The sequence below is a fragment of the Podarcis cretensis genome (genome assembly GCF_951804945.1).
Source record: "Podarcis cretensis genome assembly, chromosome: Z".
Lineage (NCBI taxonomy): Eukaryota > Metazoa > Chordata > Lepidosauria > Squamata > Lacertidae > Podarcis > Podarcis cretensis.
In genome coordinates this window covers 26,446,397-26,468,588 of record NC_137184.1, presented here as the reverse complement: position 1 = coordinate 26,468,588, position 22,192 = coordinate 26,446,397, and the positions used below count along the sequence as shown (strand labels likewise).

At 41.7% G+C, this 22,192-nt stretch overlaps 2 long non-coding RNA genes across 2 annotated transcripts in view; both read left to right on the top strand.

Moving 5' to 3' along the window:
* The window catches only part of LOC307207746, a 480,701-nt gene that overhangs the window by 382,223 nt on the left and 76,286 nt on the right, over positions 1-22,192 (top strand). The window lies entirely within an intron of this gene.
* LOC307207721 lies at positions 9,559-11,575 on the top strand. Its single transcript, XR_013834795.1, has 2 exons — positions 9,559-10,699; positions 11,058-11,575. It is a non-coding gene; the product is annotated as an uncharacterized lncRNA (long non-coding RNA).

Here is a 22,192-nt window from a genome sequence, read left to right as displayed (position 1 = left end):
CAGAACTGTTGGGAACAGTAATGGTGTGTACCTTGCTGCCACATTGGCTGCCCCTGCTTCTGAATCACAGCAGCCATGACTGTTTGCTTCCACCTTCCAAGCAAGAAAGCTAGTGTTGTATAGTGGCTAGGGTGATTATATTAGAGCCAGTGGAGACCAGGGTTCAAGTCCCCACTTAGCCATGACCATGGCCAGCCACAGTCTCTTAGCCTGACCTACCTCACAGGATTGTTGCAAGGATAAAATGGGGAGGGAGAGAAACAAGTGTGCTTTCTCTCAGGAGGTAGGGTGGGAGATAAATTTAATAATAAATAAAAAATGAGTAAGAGAAAGCAAGACTGATTGTGGGGTTCCTTTTGGGCTGTGAGGTGAAGCCCCCACCCCCCACCCCCACTACTGAAGTCTCAAAGCAGACATCGCAATTCATCAGGGAGAGAAAGGCACTATCGGTCCTGTGGTGTAGAGCTCTTAGCCTGAGCAATGTCCTTTCAACTGGCTCCATTATTAATGCGGAAAGCCTGTTCTAGGGAGACTCCCTCAATGACAAGTTCTCACTTCCAAACATTTTTATCTCTTCCTACAAGTCCTTGGAAAGAAGGATAAAGGAGAGGAGGGGAATCCATTTTCTGTTGACATAAAAAGCAATACCCATTAAAAAAAAAAAAAAGGAACCCCTACCTCCCCTTTGGTGAATGCTGTTGAAGGCAAGGCTATGAGTCTTTCACTCTCTATCAGGGGAAAAGGCATGTGTGCTTTTAAGATACCAAAGAGCTGGATGTCACTAGTATATTTTCAAAGCTTTCAAAAAAATAAAAAAATGAAACAATAATAAATGCATTGTGATTTATGCCAAGCTGTTTGTGAAAAGAGATCACAGAAACATTTTACTACTAACCAGTATAAATTGATCAAGAATGTAAACTTTGTAAATCACCAGCGCTGGAACTCTGCCAGTGGGCCACAGTGTGAGACCTGATTCCTTTAGGTACCTTGCAAAGCTTTTTAAGAGTCATAAATAACCTTGCTCCATTGATTAGTGCAGAAATGTGTTTCTTGTATCTTTTAGCCCTGAGGAGTGTCTTGATAGAGTCATCTTCTAAGTGCAGGTGGGTTGGGAACCTCAATCCCCAGCGCTGAATCTGGCTCTTTGGACTTTTCCTAGGCTGTACCCCATCTCCAGACACACTGCTCCCCCTGTTTTATACACCACCTTGAGTGTTTTCAGGAGGCTGGGATGTGTCATTGAACTCTGATAATGCTTCCTCTTTGCCTGCACAGAGAATAAAAAAGTGTGCCAGTGTTTATAGGAACAGGTGTATTATGAAAAAGTAAAATTCACATTCTTTGCTGCCCAGCCACTTTTACCTGTAGCACCAGCCAACACTGGCATGTGGCCCCCAAAAGATTGCCTATGAAGGAATGTGGCCCTCAAGCTGAAAATCATTCCCCTAACCAGGGGCAATGTATCCACTGCTTGTAGATGTGCTTTGTTGCCTCCATTTGCCCTCTGCTTTTATAGTTGTAGAATAAAAGCAAATATTATGAACAGTTTTGAAGGAAACTAAACCACACAGTGCTTACTGCCCCTGAAATGCCTGAGAGCTCAGAGAAGTAGAGAGCATGTAGCAAGATGGATGAAAGCACAGCCATGAGATGAGGGTAGCAGCAAAGAGCATTTAAGTTTCTAGCACAGGAAACATGGGGAAGCGGGGGGCGGGGGGAGGCAACCCACATTCTTTGGCAGGGCCTGAGCAAATGGGAGCAAGAGCACAAGGAGCTGGCAGTGGTGCAGCACCCTCTGCCTTGTTTCTGAGCAGGGCCGACCCTGGTATTTGGCAGAGTAAGGCAGCCATCTCCAGCAGATAATTTGAGGTGTCATGAAAAGGCAGCAACTTGTTCTATTCTGCACAGTACTCCAAGGGGACTGCTTGTGGATGTACTTGCTTGCTGGCAGAACAGTATGCATTACCAATTCCTACCTACTTTAGACATGATCCATTTCCCTCCCCTGCCCCAGCCCCTGTCCCAGATGACACAGAACACATTCTGTACAATGGGGTGGTCATCTTGCCCTGACTCCAGAGGTACAATGGAAGTCTCCAAAGCAGAAGCAGATTTTGGTGAAAAGACCCTTTATTGCCAAATCCTCCCAAATTTTCCCCAAATTCTTGAATCCCGTGAAAGCCACAGGAGCCTGTCTTGCCACAACCTCTGCAGCCTCAGCAGCTTAACTGTGCCACTGTGTTTTGGCTGTCTTTTTTTTGCATGTCAAGATGGGAACCTTATTTATTTCCCGTCCCTAGCTGACCCTCAGCTACATGTTCAAGGGTGCAGATACACTGAGATGTGCCAGCTGTCACTCACAACAGGAGGATTATGTGTAGCTCCCATACACTGTATGTCTTCAGCTGCTTCTCTCTTCTTCAGAGCCACCACCTGTCAGTAAGTGATGCTCCACAACAGCGGCACTCATCTTGTCCAATTTAGTCTTTACGAAGCACATTTATTGGACAAGCATATGATATTTCTAGAGGGTGGCAGATGGTCTAAAACCATCTTATGCCCCCACCAGGAGGCATGTTAAGATCTTGGGAGGGGAAGAGTGTAAGTGCTTCCAAAAATATATGCAAGTAAAATAAAATATAATTTGTCACACAAATTCAATTTTATTTGAAAATTTGAATAAAATAATTACACTGGTCAACAACAAATTTGTTGTCTGCGGTTTTTTTGGTTGATTTAGGACGAATCTGATGCGCTGAATCCAAAAATCACATTGGTTTTGCTCAATCAGGTCAAGTTTTTGAGCTATGGCCACATGTCATTTTTTTTACGTTTTTGTTCACATGTACACTTGTTTGGAGCATTTTAGAAGAAGTTGGTGGGGGTAAAATGCCATGTCGAATAATTGTTTTGATTGGAAATGATTATTTTAATGACAAGAAGTATTCAGGTCTGATAGTTCTGGGTGATTATGTCGAAAAGGGATCAGTTTGAAGTCATAAAACCTCGAAATCTTCCATAAATTGGTGTGGCAAAGCATAAAGTTGCTTACTATGCTTATTTTGGTATTAAACTTTGTGACCAGGATAAAGCTTGGGTGCCACACATGGCGTGCAAGGCATGCACCGAGACTCTACGTGGGTGGACCAATGGCAAGAGGAATCTGAACTTTGGAATTCCCATGGTTTGGAGGGAGCCGACAAACTATGTCACTGACTGCTACTTCTGCACTGTTGATGTGACTGGGATCAACAGAAAGAACTGGAGCAGCCTCAAGTATCCTGATCTTCAATCAGCACGTCGTCCTGTAGCTCATTGTGATGAAATTCCAGTGCCTATCTTCGGAGAACTTCCTGACATTAGTGACGAAGATGCCTCCAGTGTTGAAGGCCATGAATAAGAAGAAGTGGTTCTTGAAGATGATGCTCCACATCCATTTTCCCAAAAGGAGTTGAATGATCTAGTTCGCGACCTCAGCTTGTCAAAGGACTCTGCCAAACTGTTGGCACCCAGATTGAAGGGAAAAAACCTCTTCTCTGACAATGCTCGCATCAGCTTCTTCCGCAACAGGCATCAAGAGTACCTCCGTTTTTTCTCGGAAGAGAAGGACTTGGTGTACTGTGCAGATATTGCGCAGCTTCTGCTCAAGCTTGGAGTGCCACAGTACGAACCCAAAGATTGGAGACTGTTCACTGACAGCAGCAAGCGATCACTGAAATGTGTTCTGCTACACAACGGCAACCAGTTTGCCTCTATACCCCTGGCTCACTCGACTACACTGAAGGAGAACTATGAAGCGGTGAAGTATGTGCTGGAGAAAATTGGTTATGATCAGCATAAGTGGTTTATTTCTGTTGACCTGAAGATGGTGAACTTTTTGTTGGGACAACAGTCTGGCTTCACAAAGTACCCATGTTTTCTGTGCATGTGGGATAGTAGGGACCGTGCTCAGAGTTACACGAAGAAGGACTGGCCTGTGCGGGAGGAATTGGTGCCTTGCAAAGAAAGGAACGTCATCAACAACCCTCTGGTGGACAGAGATAGAATACTCTTCCCACCGCTGCACATCAAGCTCGGCTTAATCAAGCAGTTCACCAAGGCTCTGGACAAGGATGGTGACTGCTTCACTTACTTGTGCCAGGCTTTTCCAGGATTGACCATGGAGAAGTTGAAAGCTGGCATCTTTGACGGTCCTCAGATCCGTCAGCTCATCAGAGATCCAGAGTTCGGAAACTCAATGAATGAAGTGGAACTGGAAGCGTGGAAGGCATTTGTCTGGTAGTGAAGAACTTTCTTGGCAACAATAAGGCCAGAAACTATGCAGAACTTGTCAACAACATGCTGACTGCTTTCAGAAACCTAGGCTGCAACATGAGCGTCAAGATGCACTACCTATTTTCACATATGGACCGGTTTCCTGAGAACCTGGGTTCAGTGAGTGACGAGCAGGGGGAGAGATTCCATCACGACATGAAAGAGATGGAGACCAGGTATCAGGGTTGCTGGGACGCAGTCATGATGGATGGCTGACTACTGTTGGACTCTGAAGAGAGACCTCCCTGCCGCTGAGCATTCCAGGAGTTCCAAGAAACGGAAGTTCAAGCCCTGAAGTTTGAAAAATGGTGAAGCAACATGCAATTTACGTGTACTTGCCTTTATCAATGCCCACCATTCAGTTTACAGTAATCGATGTTTCTATCAGGTAATCAATATATGTTGTTGGAAAAACATTTTTTTCTCTTAAAAACATATTTAGGATGATATGTGTTGACAAAAATCAGCTGATAATGCCACAAAAATGTAATCGATTTTGTCACAAGATCTGATTTTTTTCAAATCAACATAGGACAAAAACCTGACCTGATGGAGAGAAACGGATGCCATTTCCTGATTCAGCAGTGCAAAAATACCCTAAATCAGTTGTAGAAATCTAGACAACATTCAAAAAGTAAAAAATTGTTGCCCAGTGTTATGGGAGCCCAGTTTTGTTTTGTTGTTTGTTACCCAAAAATGACCTCATGTACTGCTGCTTGGATAATTTTTTTGAGCGAAAGAGTCCATACATTATCTCAATAAATGAATACCTAAGAGCACCATTTACAGAGTATTGGGCAATGGGTCTGAGTCCACAGGTTTGAGAATGCCAGTCCCCTTCTACAGGGGGAGCAAATTTGCCACACCCCTCTTTCCCTGGAAGGAGAGAAGAGGTGTTTTCCACCAAAGGGATGAACTTTTAGAGTCATATGAAGCATTTTCACCCAATGTGGGGAGGTGGAGACAGACTGTTTAAGCCTTCCCTGCACTCTCTCTTCTTCCTTTGACACCCACCCTCCTATCTTTTACAGTGTGGGCCTTTGGTTAGTCACCCTTTTGGCAGGTGTGGGGAGGGCTATGTAGGATTTATTGTTTTTGAAAGGTCCTGAGTGGCTCTGGGTTTTCTCCTTTTTGCCTACTGTTGGGTAGTGTCCGCCTGACTTGGGTGTTGTTCTTTATTTGCCTAATTGTCATTTAGTCTGCACAGGTGAGAGGATTTAAGAATTTACAGGTTTGATATCTGTTTGATAAGCAGTGTTTGGTTGAGGGCACTCTTTAGTCACCTTTATGAGGCATGGCCTGCAGAGTGCTGGGGTGCTTTCTGCCCTGGCAGGCACATCTGGATAAACATTGTCCAAAGGGGTCATGGTGTGCCTGTTGATTTTGTGCATGTTGAGCTCATGCATGGTCCATGCAGTGGGGAGGGAAGAATTTTAGGAAACTGCTGGTGGGCACAGTGTGTGGCTGTAAACTTTCCCCTGGTGATGGGAGGGACAGATTAACCCCATCTGGACTACTGCAATGCACTCTACGTGGGGCTGCCTTTGAAGGTGACCCGGAAACTGCTATTAATCCAGAATGCGGCAGCTAGACTGGTGACTGGGAGTGGCCACCGGGACCACATAACACCGGTCCTGAGAGATCTGCATTGGCTCCCAGTACGTTTCCGAGCACAATTCAAAGTGTTGGTGCTGACCTTTAAAGCCCTAAACAGCCTTGATCCTATATACCTGAAGGAGCGTCTCCACCCCCATCGTTTAGCCCAGACACTGAGATCCAGCGCCGAGGGCCTTCTGGCGGTTCCCTCATTGCGAGAGGTGAGGTTACAGGGAACCAGACAGAGGGCCTTCTCAGTAGTGGCGCCCACCCTGTGGAACACCCTCCCTTCAAATGTGAAGGAAATAAGCAGTTATCCTATCTTTAAAAGACATCTGAAGGCAGCCCTGTTTAGGGAAGTTTTTAATATTTAATGCTGTACTGTTTTTAACACTTGATTGGGAGCCACCCAGAGTGGCTGGGGAGACTCAGCCAGATGGGCGGGGTATAAATAATAAATTATTATTATTATTATTATTATTATTATTATTATTACAATCACATGCCCAAACATATTTGTTTTGGTTACATTGGTTTAATTAAGTATATTTTGCACATCCTCAAGTTATTTTACTTTAATAAATATAGACTTTTTACCCATATTCCTGTTGTTTTGAGTCTTCTTCTGGGTGTGCTGGTGAAGAAAGGGGGGGGGGAGCCAGAGTATTCACAGAAGATTTTTTATTTCAGGTTTTTTCAGTAGCATTGTTATCCACACTCTTCCAAGGAACTCTTTCAAATCATTTGCCTCAAAGGTCTATACAAGGCTCCAAGCACAACGGTAATCTTTCTGCCTGCTTTCTTGTCCAAACTCCTTTTCTCCTAGGCTCCCAATTTAAGAATCACCTAATTTTTCTAGGATTCTGAACAAAAAAATAAATTGTCCCTCATTTAAAATTATGAAAAAGGGCATCTAAGAAGACAGTGTTGTTTTCCCAGACCGAGAGAGATTGTTCCTGTCCTTACACTTAAAAAAAAAAACCTGCTTTGAGAGACAGACTCCAAACCACAAAAAGGAGACAGACACAGGGAAATCTAATTAGCCTCAGCATAAAAACTAGAAATTTATTTGTACTCAAATGGTGGTTGCATATTCCAAATAAAATGGAAGCATATAAGAAACTCAACAGACAAATTAAGTAAAGAACAGGACTGATAAAAAAAACAATGCAAGTCATCTGAATAAGCAGGAGGTAATTTACCTCTCTTCAGGTTTGCTCCTTGACTTGCTGGTCTCTTGCAACTGGCCTAGGAATCTGAAGAGGTAACAGGCTTTAGTGAGCAGGAAGAGTATGTGGCAGAGAGCACTCCAGAACCAGAGGTAGTAGCAGAGTGTGGCCATGAGGCAGGGTTGTTTTATGATGTATTTTGTGTTTTTATCTTGTGTTTTTATGCTGTGAAGCACCCTTAGATCTGTAGATGAAGGGCAGTATACAAATAATAATAAATAAATAATTGAACATATTGACTTCACAGCTCAAAAAGCAGAGCAAGTGAGAATAGTAATTTGTAGGTTTTCTTCACAATGGTTTCTCCAAGGGATCTTTTGCCATATTTAGTGATATTAAAGGACTTGCTACCCAATGGGATGCATTGTTTTCTGTCATTCAGCAATACTTAGGCACTCGGGGATAATCTGAATGTGTTATAATAGTTGTCATGGTGTTTTTTCTTCCTTCTGATCCAGTTATTTCATTACAAACCCACACTAATTCCCTACAGATATCACCCGTCTGCTTGATTCCACCCCCACCGACTCCAGTCTTCCCCAGCCCATTTCCTTTTGAATCCAGCTTGCTAGCAAATTTCTTCATATAAAATTAAATCTACTGTATCTCAAGTTTGTATAATCAGATCATTAAAATGCATGGCTAATGTGTGTAAATTGGAACTCAGCTCATTACCATAATCACGCTCCATAATTATTAAATAAACAAGCACTGGAGAATTTGGAAACCTGCTGAATATGCTATCCCAGGTCAGCAGTCTTCTTTATTTTTTAAAAAAGTTTTGTTTAATAATGGCAAGGCATTGTGGAAAGACCATTAAATGACTCACTAGCCAGAATGGCAAAAGCCTAGAGCAAAAAGTGGTATATGTGCACTGCTTTTTCCCCCCCTTAAAAAATGTTTAGGGGTACTTTCATTTACCTACTCATATTGAAATACTGCCCCTCAATGAGGCCAAACTTAGATTCACAAAATGTTTAGGGATATGCATACCTCTGCGTCCCCCCCAGGAAAAAAACACCACTGCATATATGCCCACAAATGTCAGAATTGCCTATCCTAGCACCATAATTGTAAACCAAATGGGCACAATCCAACTAATGCTAGTACTATTAAATCCATTTGTTTTCATTTTGATGATCTGTAGCCAGAAGTTCAACTTCCTTAAAATTTAAAGGTGCTTAATTATTTCTGGACCATGTTCTAGGGGTGTGATCCCCATAATGCAGCTACCATCTGGATGTTCCCTGAGAAGAAAGACAGTAAGAATCAAACACCATGGACTCATATATACAGCTGCAAATAAAACGTTTTGAATGTGTTGTAAAGTGCAATATACAATTTTGACCCTAGATGGTGACAGTGAGATACAGCAAATTCAATGCATTTTTCAAAACAATTTTTTTAAAAAAAGGTTTTTTCACAACGTTTTTAACGTGTCTAGATTTCACCCATGCGTCTATTCACGAGCACTTCTCCATTGCTTCTCACAAGTACAGGATTGCAGCCACAACTACTTCTATGTAGGGCCATCAACTTGTTGCAAACCCATCAATGTGTAGGACTTAAACTTTCTCTTAATTGATTAACTTTCTCCTAATTGCCTTTTAAGAGATTAATTGATCAAATAATTAATTCAGTGTAAAGAAGTTTTGCCAAAACTCATTGTGAAGGTGCCCTTGAGGAAAGTTTCCTTTTAAGTCTGAAAAAGATTTGCTTCCAAATCAACTTTTGTCCTTGCTGTCTCTCCTGTCAATTAACCAGAGGACAAACTTCAATCTGCAATTGAAATGTTAATCTGCTATTAAGGCTTCAGTTGCTAAATCATGCCAATTAATCAATTACAGATTGCAACCCTATTTATTTGGGAGCCCAAAGGGGCTAGGCACTATTAGGCGTGGTGGGGAATGGCTTTCAGCAAGAGGACAGCATTTCCTCCTGGGCAGCCTACCACATGCTGGTGGTGGGTGGGGCTAGAGGCAAAGGTAGGCGGAGCAACAGATGCAGTTCTTACTTTCCACAGTAGGTCACACACAAAAATGGCCAGAGGTATATGGGCACCCAGCTCTTTATCCTTTACTGAAGCAAATAAGAAGCACTGTCAAAATTTAAGGAGCTCCAATAGTGTTAAATAAGGGATGTGGGTGGCGCTGTGGGTTAAACCACAGAGCCTAGGGCTTGCTGATCAGAAGGTCAGTGGTTCAAATCCCCGCAACGGGGTGAGCTCCCGTTGCTCGGTCCCTGCTCCTGCCAACCTAGCAGTTTGAAAGCACATCAAATGCAAGTAGATAAATAAGTACCACTACAGCGGGAAGGTAAACGATGTTTCCGTGCGCTGCCCTGGGAGCTGTACGCCGGCTCCCTTGGCCAGTAAAGCAAGATGAGCGCCACAACCCCAGAGTCGTCCGCAACTGGACCTAATGGTCAGGGGTCCCTTTACCCTTTACCTTTATAGTGTTAAATATTCAAATTCACATAGGCTCTTGAGCTTGGCAAAAGGGTTATAGGAGGCAATGTTGGTGAAAGGAAATCTCTCTCTGAAGGCAATCTATTATCGGAATATCCAGCAACAACAATAACAGTTGGGGATGCAATGGGACCAGAGACAGGGAATTTAATAACCCCCCAGCTGCTATTTGCTTGAAGGAGGAAAACATAAGGGTCCCATATGGGTGGAGCGAGGTGTTGATTGAAAAAAGTAGTGTAGACGGGAGAGTTAAAACCCCCCTCCTTGGTGCTGTGATACCAGTTTTGGGACACACAAACCCCAATTGCTTCTAACTTTCTGAAGCAAAATGGTGAAGAATTCCCATGTCACGTTTCATTTGGCCTCAGGTTCATAAACACACTGAAAGGAGTTCAGGGGTTTGTCACTTAAGGATAATTGATCAAGTAACAAGCCTCCCGATGCCTTTTGATGTAGCTTGTTTTCTTCAGAGAGAAAGACAAAAGTGGTATTAAACATTTATTGTTCCAGGACCAAAGGCTGTTTCATCATTGCTGCATTATAAAAAAAAAAAAATGAAAAGTCCACAGTATACTTTGCCTCAATTAGATTTGACGTTTCAGGTCTGCTTACATAGGAAAGTGAACTACAAAGAAGCTCTCAAATTAGATTCAAGCCATGATGGACATTACCATTTTGGAGAGCTGGAGCTTATCGGGTTACATTACCCTTGGGGTTGAGCTCCAAATTCCCAGAGCGTGCAATGGAGAGTTGAGCTGAAATTACATTTTATTATGCATTTATGGGACAGAGTGGCTGTTCTTATCTCAGATATGGGAAGAAAGATCAGAGTGTTATAGAATTTTTTTTAAAAAGCTTTGTTCACATACATTGAGAGGAGCACCATCGTCCAGCTAACACGGGAAAGCCTGCTCTTCTCTTTTGTGCATGGATTGCCCACAGCCCTGGTTTTGATCCTTAAAATAAATAAATCAACGAATCAAATAACTGCCTTGTAAAGAACCCAAGCTGAAAAATAATTGGGGGGTGGAATTTAGCTGGTAAGAAAATTCCATGCAGGAAAAGAGGAATAACTAGGACCTAAGAAAAAGTAGAGGGACACGGGTGGCGCTGTGGGTTAAACCACAGAGCCTAGGACTTGCTGATCAGAAGGTCAGCGATTTGAATCCCCATGAGGTCCTGTTGCTTGGTTCCTGCTCCTGCCATCCTAGCAGTTCGAAAGCACGTCAAAGTGCAAGTAGATAAATAGGTACTGTTCCAGTGGAAAGGTAAACAGCGTTTCCGTGTGCTGCTCTGGTTCGCCAGAAGCGGCTTAGTCATGCTGGCCACATGACCTGGAAGCTGTATGCTGGCTCCCTCTGCCAATAAAGGGCCACAACCCCAGAGTCGGCCACGACTGGACCTAATGGTCAGGGGTCCCTTTACCTTAAGAAAAAGTAGAGGCTCAGGAAAGTGAGCTTAAATCTCTGCTGATCCCATTAAATCCTGAATTCAAGGCTTCCCAGGTGAAGGCCTTCCCACTGTAGGGAAGTTACCAAAGAGTGCAAATTAGCCAGTTATGCAAAAGAGCAGAAATGCCGTGTCAATAATTTTCATAATGTGATGTTAGATGTTTCTCTTTTCACTTTCAAATCATCTCATATCATCAAGGGCTTTGCAAGAATTATTCCTTCTATCTGTGATGTTTAGGCTATATAGCCAAAATAACACCACCCATGTAGAAGAGGGAGCTATCTACAATTTTGGGAGAATCCTAAGGTTTGCAGAAGCACACATATACAAAAAAATAAGTAAATAGTGGCTAAATCTGTTTTCATTGTTTTGCCCGGTGTCTTGATTGCTGTTGTAACTTCTGCCGCTTTTAAAGTGTTGAAGTTTCTTAACTGTATGGTTCTTAATTGATGGTTTCTATTTTATGATTTATTGTTGTTAGCCTCCATGAATTCTTGTTGAGGGGAAGGGAGATTTTAAAAATTACTTACATAATAAGCTACAACAGGAAGCGACTTCTGGTATTTGGAATACCAGTAGCCACAGAGTCAGGAAATTAAGGAAGGAGACAAAAATCCTATATATGGTAGGTGTTCTAACTCCCCATGAAGTGCAGGAGAGTGGGGATAGGCATGCATCCATAATTACTGTCCTCAACACTATCCACAAGTTGGAGGCAAATGTCTACAGAAGGAAACCTGCTCTACTCATATAGTCTTCAAACACAGTTTAGGACCGTGGAAAACCAGGGTTCTAAATCGTACAAGGAACCTATATAAGTAGAAAATGTTCCATGCTGCAAAAGTTCATCCCAGGACTATCCATTGAAGCTGAACACTGGAAGTGTTTGGGGCAGACAAAAGGAAGAAATTCCTCACTATGGAATTCATTCGCAGAAGATGGCTTTAAAGGGGGATTAGAGAAATTATTGAAAGATAAAGGTCCAATACGTACACTGTCAGAGGCAGTATGCCTCTGAATATCAGTTGCTGGGAATACCAGTTGCTAGGAATCCCAAGTGAAGCAGAGCTGTTGCACTCAGGTTCTGCTTGAAGGCTTCCCATAGGCATCTGGTTGGCCATTTTCAGAATGGGATGATGGACTAGATGGGGTTTGGGCTTGGTCCAGTGGAGTTCTTCTTATGAGCAGTGACAACTAGAATTCTAAAGGTATGTGGTTGTTTGTCCAACCAGATCTAGAAGGTCAAATCTACAACAGCCCGTGATTTTATCTTATTACTTTGCATAGATATCAACTTCATTGTATGCATATGGCGCATACTAATTAGACTGCTTCCCAGAATATTATAATTAATTCAACATCAACATGTTTAATTCGTAAATTCATTTAAATGTGGTAATGACAGTGGCATATTAACAGCTCTAAGAGATTGAAAGGAGGATAATTCGTTTGTTATTTTTTTAAAAAACTGCTGGAATTGTACAAAAGCAAAATGCTGCAGGTAAAATGTAAGAAAATAATAGAAGGAATTTTGGAATAAAAAGTACGGTGAGCTCACAAAAGACTTTTTTTTTAACACAGTTAAAGAACAAAACTGAATAATTAGGCAGCAATCCTAAAAACATGTGTACAAAGGAGTAGGCACTCTTGAAAATGTTTCTGCAGAAAAATGCACAGGATCACACTGTTAATCCATTATATAACAGTGACACAGAGATGTCCTTTTCAGGTATCCAAAACACACGATCACATTCAGCAAAAGAAAGCATAAAGTACAAGGCTGTCAGTGACTACTAGCTATCCCATTTGCTGGCCAAGTCCAAAGATGGGTCCTGCTTGCAGCACTGAAGTCATGCCCAACCTTTATAATTGGAATCTGGGAGTATGTCAACCATTGGGTCACTGTTTTAGCTTGCTTAGCCATGTATCACACCAACTGTTCATTTGAGGTTTACCTATGTACCATACTGAGCTGAGTAATAAAGGGATTGAGGTTTTTTTTTGGGGGGGGGAGCTTTATTCAAGTTTGAGTTCTTCATTCCGTGGATAGCAGGGCATGGGGTCATGACCTCCAGTCCGAGGTCATAGATGTCCAGATCCATCCACTCTTCAGCATCACTGACAATGTGGAGATTGCTTGGGCTGTCCTGCTCATACAAGCTTTTCTTCAGAAGAGACTCCAGGTTCCACATCTGGGCAGGATTGAGCCCCAGCATAAGGCAATGATTAAGGAGCTCAGTGGTGTATTACTGGCACATTACAAATGGGCTCATTAACTTAATTACTATCAGATACACTACATTTCAAGCAGTAGTTTCAGAACACTCAGGCTATATGCACTAAAAGGTAGGAAGTAGCCTTACACAGGATAAGGTGGCACTGCACAGGTAGGGCATCACCATCAAGAGTACACAGCCACACCCTCAAGCCTGCAAACAGCTCAGACAAGCAACTAACCTTAATCCAAAAGACACAAGGTTACAGGCACACTGTCACCTTATGCCAGGCATGTCCAAAGTCCGTTTTGGGGGCCTAATCCAGCCCGCCGGTCGGTTCAATCAAGCCCCCATAGGCAGTTCCTCCCTGTGGTTCTAAAAAAAGGTCAATGGTCGGCCCTCATGCATGTTCACTTCATCAAATCTGGCCCTCTTTGGAAAAAGTTTGGACACCCCGCCTTATACTGAATCAGCTACACTAACTGGCAGAAGTTTCTCCAAGGTTTCAAGAAAGGGACATTCTTAGCTGTACCTGAAGATGCCAGGGATTGGACCTAGGACATTCTGCATGCAAAGCAATTCCTCTACCACTCCTCTACCACCCTCCCCCAAGTAGTATCAATCTGCCTGGATTCATGCCAAAACATCGAAGGCTAGTATTTGACCCCTGTATAGTGTTTTCGTTGAAGAGTAGAATCAATGCAAAATTGTACAACGTAATAGCGACACCTCCCATCCTTTTCTCACAGCTTCGAGAAAGAAAAAGATTGCCACACAATATCCAAGAGACTATTGCCAGTCTGTAATCACTTCCACATTAACTGAGAAGCTGGAAGATTGATGAGGTACTTTAAGGTCAATTGGTTTCCTTCTTTCTTCCCTTCTTTTTCTTTTTTTTTAATTGCAGTTACTTTAATCAGCCTGGTTTGTTTTAAATAAGAGGCTGTAAGAGAGATGTGAATCACAGAATATCTCAGTCAATTTGCTCACTTTTGAAGGCTGACTTTGGGGGGAGATAATCCACAGATGGCTGTGCCAACTGACTGCCATCATCACCAACCCTCAGAGTACAAGGCCCACCAGCAACCTTTTCAAAGGGCCTTGAGATGAACACAGCACCTTGAGGTGCAGCAATGTACAACAGTTAATCTGAAATGGAACAAAGCCTCTTCTCAGGCTTGTCTTAATAATCTATTTTTTGTTTGTTAAAAAGAAATGCAAATTAGGATGGGAAGATAGATCAGGAGGAGGAGGAGGAAAGAGAAGGTGAAGAGATGAGAAGTTAAAACAAGTGTTGCTAAAGTGATGCTCTCCAGATGTTGCTGGACCATGAATCTGAACATCTGGGACCCACTCAGCAGGCATTATAATTTATGTTTAAAACTTTTTATTTTTTTATTTGCATTCCCTCTTTGTAAACTGCTTAGAGACTACTATAGTGAAGTGGTTATATGAATTGTTCATCATCATCATCATCCCTGACCAGCCTCCATGGGACTGATGAGAGTGGGTGTCCAACAACACCTAGAAAGCAACAAGTTAGCCGCTGAGAGGCTTGGGGGAAGAGAGATGCTTTCAGATGCTAAGTAAATGCCTGGAGGGAGACAGACAGATGTTAGGGGCAAGTGAAATCCAGGGTGCATCAGCATGATAATCTATCATGGACCCGGTGCTGCTCAGGCATACAGGTTTTTCACAGCATCTGCACAATGTGGTCCACATCCAAATACCATCCCACATTCTCTTCCCATTTTATCCAACAACAACTGTGAAGTTAATTCACCCCCCTATAAATATTACATCTGGATTATATGGAATGGCATTTTGATAAGGTTTATGTTGCATGGATGCCACAATGAACCCTTGTTTGCAGAAATTGCAGTGTGAAAGCAATCCCAGAGAAAGGGAGAAAGGGAGAAATGAAAGACAGAACTCAGGAAACAGAAGTATCAATCCAGAAGGCAAATAGAACTAGGAAGACCAATGAGTATGTGTTATATCCAGTGCTTTTTTCTGGGGGTACGCAGGGGTACGCATACCCCTAAACATTTTGTGAATCTAAGTTTGGCCTCGTTGAGGGGCAGTATTTCAATATGAGTAGGAAAATGAGAGTACCCCTAAACATTTTTTTATATCTAAATAAATTCTACACAGAATAGACCCATTAACATTAATGAACCTAAATTAGTCATGTGCATTAATGCCAACGGGTCTACTCTGAGTAGTGTTAACATTGGATACAACCCTGTTTGTGTATTTATTTAAGTGTTGTGTCAAAAGATTCTTCTCTCAGTGTGTATGTGTGTTTGTTTTTTTACTATTCTCTATCAATGAATGAAAAAAGAAATTGCATCCAAAAATTACTAAAGGGTGGGGGAGAGAATGGTGGATTTATCAGGGGTGGGATGCATGATTTTAGTTGTACTTGTTTTACTCTGCAAGTAAAGCAAGTTCGTTTTCCTCAATTCCTGTGCTTCCCGAAACCCCATATGGCATATTTTGGTTGGGCCCTCCGAGATTTGTAAGAAGATGTTCTACCATACACTTGGCAGTTGTTCCTTTTTGGGGGACGGGGGACAACCTGTGTGTGTGTGTGTGTGTGTGTGTGTGTGTGTGTGTTTGCTTGCGTGTGTCCGTGTTTGCTTTTGAAGAAATCAGAGACTGTAGGGAAGGTTTTAGCAGAGCACTAATTTATTTATTATAACTATATTACACTTTTCAGTCAAGATTAATGAGACTGGCTCCCAGTGAGGAAAGTAGTCTGTGATAAATGTTAAAAGATAGAATTATAGGATTAAGGGGACAGAGATAAAGGGAGAGAAGTGGACCTGAAATAGGCTCATGTTTACTCTCCCAGGCATTTGAGCAACCATACCTTCTTGGTTTGATAGCTATTTTAGATTGTTGGTTGAGGGAGAATATTCTTGTTTAAGAATGGCTATTGTGGATGGCTGCTTTTAGTGGGTAGTCTTTTTAAATGTATCTGCTGATGTTGTTATGTGTTATATGCATGTATTTTACATTTATTGTAAGTTGTTTCAACAGTTCCTTGCTTGTGGGGTGTGATCTTCGATCCCCCTCATCACTGCTGCCCCAGATGAAGTGATCTAAAAGTGAAGGCCAGCTTAGGTTAAATGAAGCACCAAATATCTTCAGTACCCTGCCTCCATGTTATTCAACTTCTGAACACTTTAAAAGAAATCCATTTGTAGCTCATTTCACACTATTGACTTAAACATTGTAAATTGTATGAGTGACTTATTATTGTTTATCTTTGTGGTATAAGGCAGTGGTGTTCAACCAGAATGCCATGGCACCCTGGGGTGCCTTGAATTGGTCAGGGGTGCCGCGGGCAACACTGGCCTCTATACCTCTTTTCTTCCCTCCCTCCTGATGCCCTCTCATGTCTCTGCCTCCCCAAGGCTTGCACAGCTTTCTGTTGCAGGAGCCTGGGTATAAGCTCAACAGGTGAATGGTGCCTCTGGGGGCATCTCTCTTTGGGGTGGCGGGGGGCGGGAAGCTCAGAGACAAAGGACAGCAGCAGCAGCTGCCCAGAAGACTCCCAAGGAGAGAGGAGAGGAAAGGAGGCTGGGGGAACACTCCACAAGGGAGAGTAAGGGAGCCATGGATTCAAAAAGGTTGAAAACCTTTGGAATAAGGCAATAAATTTATAGTATAATGCAATAAACGTGCATCACAATCACTGACATACACACTGTAAACTGAATGGTTTCTGATGCTACACATTTTCCTCCAAGTAAAACAGCAACAAACCCCTCATAGTTAATGGCCACACAAGGCAATGTTGCATTACCATTCAAAATGAAATGTTTGTACTGTTTATTTTAGTGGGGAGTGAAGCAAATAGCCCATGGTATGTGTGGTTCCCTGGCTGTCAGGATCCTGTCCAAAGGTACATGAACAAGGCATGAAGCCTATAACTGAATGGAAGCTTTGAAGATATCCCAACAGTTGATACACCCCTCCTGCCAAGCTTTTAAATACAAGGTGGGTGGAGCTCACTCACAAGATTCTCACCCTACAGTTTTGCCATGTGCACATGTGCTGTCCAGATGGGTATGTCTGATCCAAGCTATGAAGATGGTACCTGGATCTCATTCATAGGACTGTGCCCCATTCCTCTGCCTCCAGGTCCATCACCACCACCTCCTATTCAGCCCTCTACCTCTGACTGGTTGAAGTCCTCATCCCTACCTGATGAGGCTCTGTGCTCTGCAAAAGGTTCTGTGGAGAGAGCTGACAGTTGAGCTTCCTTCTGTCTGATACCTAGAGTCATATGGGGAGAACCTCCCTCTTCATCCCTGCATGCCAGCCATCAGCCCACCATCTGCTGCTTCTCCTTCTTCCTCATGCCAGATCCCCGTAACGCTAAGGGGCCCATTACACTGGGTCACCTACACATAGATTCAGCCCTGGCTAAAGGTACCAACAATCATATCAGGTCCATAGCCTAGCAATGGGAACCATGCACACTGCCCAAATGATTCAGTGCAAGTTGGATACTCTGTTGTTCGATTCAGCCAGAGGATCTATGCAGAGGAGCCTGCTTCCCTGATGGGATCATGGAAAATATATTCTAATGCGCATTAGCATCACAACCCTTTGGCAGCTCCTCCTATATGTGTCTCCCAGTTAGGGACTAGGGAGAAACTCACTTCATTTTTTAAATAAAAAAAATAAAATTATATTTTCATTAATAACAAATGAATATTTCAAACACTAAAAAGTCATTGTTGCATGTTAAACCTCGACTAACCTCCCCCTCTTTCTGCAGTTCCTTAAATTTGCTTTCTTTTTTCTTGCATTTCCCAATTAAAACTATTTATACTTTTTAGCATCTATTTCATATGTGTTTTAGCAGCTGCACATTTTTACAATAATCCTGCTAACGTCTTAATTTGTTTGCAATTTGTTTGTAAATATTCAATAAAATATTTCCATTCCCAATTAAAGAGTTTGTTGTCTTGGTTTCTTATTCTTTTGGTAAACTTCACCATTTCTGCATAGTCCACTAATTTCTGTAGCTATTCTTCTCTCGTCAGGACTTCTTATTTCCATCTTTGGGCAAATGCCATTCTTGCAGCTGTGATTGCATACATAAATAAATTTATATATAGTTTAGGTACCTCTGATCCCATAATTCCCAAAAGAAAAGTTTCTTGCGGGTTTTTTTAACACACATTATCTTAAACATCTTTTTCAATTCATTATAGGGCAGTAGGCTTTAGCTTTATTACAAGACCAACACATATGAAAAAATTACCTTCTTTCTCTTTGCATTTCCAATACTTATTCGATTTCAATTTATACATTTTTTACTAATCTGGTAGGTGTTAGATACCATCTATATAACATATTGATATAATTTTCTCTTAAACCATAATATGCTGTAAATTTTATATTCATATTCCACAGTCGTTCCCATGCCTTCATTTCTATATTGTGACCAATATCTATTGCCCAAAGTATCTTTGATGATTTCACTTGTTCGTCTTTTGTCTCCCATTCTAGTAGAAACTTACACATTTTAGACATCATTTTAACATTACAATCAGGTCTCTCTCTAATTGAGATACTCCTCCTGCAAACCCCCATTTCTTATCCTTTATAAATACTTCGTTTAAATGAGGATATTGTATTCATGTTGTTAACATTGCTGATAAGTCCTTAAACTCTTTTAATTTAAATTCTCCACCCTCCTTTAACAGATTTCTATAAGTTACCCAGTTTTCCATCATATTCTTCTTTTTCACCCCTATAGCTTCTACTGGTAAAAGCCAAAGTGGGTTTTTTATATATGTCCCAAACTCTATACAAATTTTTCCCAATTTTATGGCTTATAAATCCTTTACAAGCTTTTCATACCACAAATACTTGTGCTAGCCAAATATATTATCATGACCTTCTAAGTCTAAGATATACAAATTCTTCAATGACAACCATTCCTTCAACCAGCACATACAGGAAGCTTCATAATATAATCTCATATCTGGAAGGGAAAAACTTCTCTCTTTAGCATCTATCCGTATTTTATCATTTAAGTTAAATCCTTCGAAGACAGAGGTCCTCTGGCTGGGACGGGACGACATGGGACTGAGGGGGCAACTCCCATCTCTTGCGGGGGTGCAATTAGTGCCAGCACCGTCCGTTAAGAGTTTGGGTGTAATCTTCGATACCTCCCTCTCCATGGAGGCGCAGATTGCAGCTATAACAAAGGCGGCATTTTTTCATCTCCGCCAAGCTAAGCAGTTGGCTCCTTACCTCTCTCGCCCTGACCTAGCCACTGTGATCCACGCGATGGTCACCTCCAGACTGGATTATTGTAACTCGCTCTACGTGGGGCTGCCCTTGAGACTGACCCAGAGACTCCAGCGGGTGCAGAATGCCGCAGCAAGACTCCTTACGGGGTCTTCGCTGCGAGATCACATTCACCCGGTGCTATACCAGCTGCACTGGCTCCCGGTGGAGTACAGGATCAGGTTTAAGGTGCTGGTTTTAACCTTCAAAGCCCTATATGGCCTAGGGCCCTCGTACCTACGGGACCGCCTCTCCTGGTATGCCCCACAGAGGAACTTACGATCTTCAAATAAAAACACCTTGAAGGTCCCAGGCCACAGAGAGGTTAGGCTGGCCTTGACTAGAGCCAGGGCTTTTTCGGCTGCGGCTCCAACCTGGTAGAACGCTCTGTCACAAGAGACAAGGGCCCTGCAGGACTTGACATCTTTCCGCAGGGCCTGCAAGACAGAGCTGTTCCACCTGGCCTTTGGTCAGGGCACAGCCTGACTCCCTCCTTTGGCAATCTTTACAAAACTTTAGTTTATGGTTGCCATCAATTTTGATTTTAATTTTTATAATGTTTTTATAATGTTGTACTGTTTTAGTGTTGTTAGCCGCCCTGAGCCCGGCTTCGGCTGTGGAGGGCAGGATATAAATAAAAAAATTTTATTATTATTATTATTATTATTATTATTATTGGTATTCTCAGTTTTTTCCCTTGCCAGATATATTTAGAAATATCTTTTTGCCATTTCTGGAAGCAATCTGTCTTGCCAATCACTGGTATTGATTGAAATAGAAATAACATCCCTGGTAATGCATTCATTTTAATGGCCAACACTCTACCTAACAATGAAAGTTTCATCCTATCCCATATTTGCAAGTTTCTTTTAATATCCTCCCAAGTTTTCAAATAATCAACTTTACACAAATTGATATACTTTGTTGTTAACCATACAGTGGTATCTCTGGTTACGTACTTAATTTGTTCTGGAGGTCCGTTCTTAACCTGAAACTGTTCTTAACCTGAAGCACCACTTTAGCTAATGGGGCCTCCTGCTGCTGCCACGCCACTGCCACACAATTTCTGTTCTCATCCTGAAGCAAAGTTCTTAACCCAAGGTACTATTTCTGGGTTAGCAGAGTCTGTAACCTGAAGCGTATGTAACCCGAGGTACCACTGTACTCCTAAATATTTAATCTTTTTTTCAATCTTTAAACTGGATATAACTTGTAGTTTAATCTTAACATCATCTTTAATATTTTTTACCAGGAGCTTGGTTTTATTTTTATTTATTTTAAGACCAGCTACTTCTCAAAAAAACAAAACAAAAAAAACCCCGACTCTGCTGGATCTGCTGCAGATATCACCGCATCATCTGCAAATGCTTTTAGTTTATACTCTCTTTGTCCCACCCTTATTCTTTTAATATCCTGATTACATCTTATTCTTTGCACCAAAACTTCTAAAACTACTATAAACAATGAAGGTGACAATGGACAGCCTTGTCTAGTTCCTTTTGTTATTTTAAAATTCTCACTCAACATTATTTACTATCAGAAACTCACTTCAATTCACATTTAAAGTTAAGATCACCTAATCAGCATCATCCATCCTTTGCACTCTAACAAAGAAAATGGGGAAAAGATTTGATTCCTTTCTTGTATAAAGACGAACCTACCTAATTCATATTTTTTGAAACAATATGTAAACTGAAACACAGACATCCTCCAAAATCGGCACTTCTAATTTTGCAACAGAGTTCTCCAGTAGTGTACTAAAATGAATATACTAGGCTGAAATGTGCATAAAAAATACATGTATTTGCAACAATAACACACAAAGAATGCATCGTATTAGAGGAAATTGCATTGTAATGATGTGTGCACATGAACATGTATGTCAATAGTCCTTTTTGTACTCATCCTTTGAGAAGGGTAAGATTTGTTCCTTGAAATGTATTTTTGATGAGTATTTTAGGGTTTTCTTCTTTATTTTTGTTTTTACATATGGTTTTAATGTTACTATGATTCTTTTTTTGTGTGTGTGCAAATCACTTTGAGACACCTCAGGGGTGCCCAAACTTTTTTCAAAGTTTTTTTTGGGAATGAACTTGTTGAGCGTTTTGTAGGATTTGACCCCAATAAACTGTCACAGGGACCAAATAAAAACAGCCAGGGGGACGAATTAGGCCCCTGAAACAAACATTGGTCATGCCTGCCTTAGTGCAAACATGTGACCAGAAAATAACAACACTAAAACAACACCCACAAAATGCAGAGAAATTTGCACTGTGGTACTGATGAGTTTTCTTTTTAAAAAAATCACAAGCTGTTGCATAATGTGAAGTACTAAACTTAAGATTATAAAAATGAGAATCTTAAGAGGGCTGAGAACGGACACATTCATCCAATGCCAACTCTAAGCTGCTACCAGGTTCCTTTCCCACATATTTCAAGTCTGCTTGTGTGTACTTCTTTGCAAAGGGCTTCAGTGTGACCTCCGAGTCAGGAGGACATGCCAAGCGAAGAAAGCTGTTAGTAAATCAATCCTAAAGTGATTTATTTTCCAAGTGACAGATACCAAGCAGGCAGTGTATATTTATCATTTGGACAAG